The sequence below is a fragment of the Temnothorax americanus genome, unplaced genomic scaffold (assembly GCF_048541705.1).
Source record: "Temnothorax americanus isolate GAGA-0224 unplaced genomic scaffold, ASM4854170v1 Scaffold5, whole genome shotgun sequence".
Taxonomy (NCBI): Eukaryota; Metazoa; Arthropoda; class Insecta; order Hymenoptera; family Formicidae; genus Temnothorax; species Temnothorax americanus.
This window is the reverse complement of record NW_027509657.1, coordinates 4,587,333-4,590,548: the sequence shown is the minus strand read 5'-3', so window position 1 is coordinate 4,590,548 and position 3,216 is coordinate 4,587,333.

The following is a 3,216-nucleotide window of genomic DNA, read 5'->3' as shown; positions in this document are numbered from 1 at the left end:
AAAAAAAATTAATTGAGAAGTAGATACTTTCAGTCATGTGATTTTTGTTACGTTCAATGACCTACGGTCCGAGATCACCGTAAGTTATTGCACGTATTATAGCTACGGAATTTAGTAGTTTATAATACGTAATAATTCTTGCGGTAACGGTGCTCGTAAAATGCACTTTATCACGTCACTTCCGAAACAGATCGGCGACACTGTGCGTACAGTGCAAAGTGGCCGAACACAATGCACGTTCATTAAGCATACACAGGACATCCCACGCGGCGACTACGTGATACGACTTTAGTTCTCGGCGTTATTATCGAGCGTGCATCTTCCGGTCGTATCAATATTATGTGCAATCTACGGATACCGCGCATCCATCTCCGATGATCGTACCCAGCGATTCGGCACACTCGAACGCCGTAAAAAATTTATTTCACCACGGCGTATGTACTTAATGTGCATATGGTGCAACGAAGAAAACATATCGCCTCGGTCGTTGGATTTATCGCTGCATCAACCAGTACGCGGCTTTGCCTACTCGTGCAGTCGTGCGAAATAAACAGAAAGAGAGAAAAAAGCCGGCCGTGCCTCACTTCGTCGTACAACAGACGTAGACTAAGAATCTGGGCCACCTAGTCAGTGCCGGTGGAGAGACTGAACCGTGTTTTATGCCAGGCTTTCCACGCCGAATCAGGACACTGTGTCTTACACGACAGCAGATAATGAAGATTTAGTACTGCTTGCAGATTTTGTCATCTTACACGAAGATATTTGTTCTCTCATTGTCAGTCATTGTCAGTATCGATTCGGCGCAATTAAAGATAAATGTGCATGAAATGCGAAATATTTTACACAATAACGGATTAAATGATATCGATTAAAAGATAATATTATACACATATATATGTATGATCTATATAATAGATTTTTTTTAATATAAAAGAAAATTCTCTTTTTTCTCTCTTTCTCTATCTTTTTTTAATACAAATATAAGGCGAACGATTTAATTTTCTCATGTTAGTGAAAAGAGTAACGGTCGATCGTTGTGCCTTTTTGTTCCTAATAGACTAATAGACGATATATACTTTCAACTTTAAACGCAATCCCACCTGTTCCTCGACGTGTCTCTCTCAATCCATCGCTTTAATCATTAAAGTTTAATGTGTACCGGGATATATTCGCTGTAACAGAGTTAACAACTAATCTGACCTGTTTATCTCGATTGAGTCGTATATCGCTTATTTTTCTGTTTATTCTGATGACGTTACATCGAAATCTGCGAACCTTCCGCGTGCGGCCGGCTAAAATCTGGCACGTACACGTGCCGTGCAAGTATGTGCACGTGGAATCGTATCGACAGCAGGACAGATTACGTTGTATTTTATGTATTGGTGTGTGCCGAACCTGGCCGCAATTCGGCTGGCTAGGTGGCCGGAGCCAATTGTCACCGTGATACAACTGCCGACAACCGAGAAATGAAGTAGAAACGTAGTTTCGCGTGTGATGCGGTTTCCATGAACCCACAAACTATGGAGAGTGAGTGAGTAAGTAAGAGAGAAAGAAAAAGAGAGTGATCTACTTCGACACGACGGCCATGGAGCTTCGCTGGTTAAACGACGGATTTATCGCCCTCCGTTAAGTCAGCGTAATTGAGATGTTCAAGCTCGACAATCGGAACCGGCGAGCTCGGTGGTTTGAAACGATTTAAGGGGACTAACGAAGGGAATATCATTGAAGAGATCGATAAGAAGCGATTTTAGCATAGCAATTCTAGAAGCACGTGTCATCTTATCGAATGATTCATCTGAATATATTCATGCGGGCAGATTATACATTATGTATAATAGGATCTTAGTACACGTATAACAAAAGCAAATTAAAAAAAGTAAAAGTTTAAAAAAATATTATTTTTTTTCAGGAAAAAGAAAAAGAAAAATAAGTTTTAAATTAAGAATTTATAGTTTAGTTAACTATATTAAATAACTTAATTATTATAGGCCCAATTTCATCAACGTCGATTAACTGTAACCTTTGATTAAACTCACTCTTCATCTCTTTATTCTAACTGTCTTCTTTAAAAAGAGACGAAGAGTGATTTTAATCGAAGGTTACAGTTAATTAGAGATGGTGAAATCAGCCCATAATAAAAAGTTTGATTTCAGACGAAAGAATTTAATTTTAGACAAGATAATTTGATTACGCTAATATAATCAATACAAAATATCTGCATACAAAGAAAAATAATTGAATAAATATAATCGATAAAGAACTTTGTTAAGAATTTAATATCTTTTTTTCAATCGATTGGAATTTAATAATTAGGTATTGTCATGCGAATAATTAAAATGTTTCCAGAAAAAAATTACAAGCACAACAAAAAATCGATGATGGGCAGATAAGCAAATTGGATCACAATCAAGTCACTCGTTGATTGAATGAATCCTTTAAACCTCAGATTAACAAGGAAGTTAAATGCTTTATAGGAGAAACTTTTTGTAGCTTTCGCGCGTAATAAGCTCTGAATCGACCGCGTATCCAATAATTTTGCCGTTCCGCAAAAAGTGTATTTTCATAATTTGCTTTCGTATTATTTTGAATGTGAACGTAGAATTAAATGGGCGTAATTTCAGAGAAAATCAGGAATACGTTTCGGATGTCAACCGCTGATGGACAGCCTTAACATCTCGTATGCATAATGCATTATTTTAATTTCCATGATGCGACAACGGCGAAAGTAAGCGTCGGGATAAATTACACAGCAACGTGTACGGTAAAGCGCGCACGTAACTTTTTCCGTTATTTTATTAATTTCGCATTCACTCATTCGCGTTTACCGCGATGTCAACATGAGAGATCATATTTCACACGATAGGACGTAGGGTTGTCGCGCAGACCACGCTATTTTTCACAATACTCGACGATTAACTATCAAAATAATGCACACTGTTACTGCCACCCACAGCAGTGAACCATTACACGCAATTATCTAGTGAGCATGCCCTTTAGCCATATTATATCATATGTTTATATTTGAATTGAATATAGTTTAAAGGGAGATACATTCAGGGAGATAGATATGTATTGTTTTTATATTATATTAAATAAAACATTTTGTGAAACATTTTACTTACCAAAAATTGATTATTAATATAAAAATTACGATATATAGAATTATAATTGCTTTTAATTTACCAATTACATTGTTTTTTTTATTTATATTTTTTT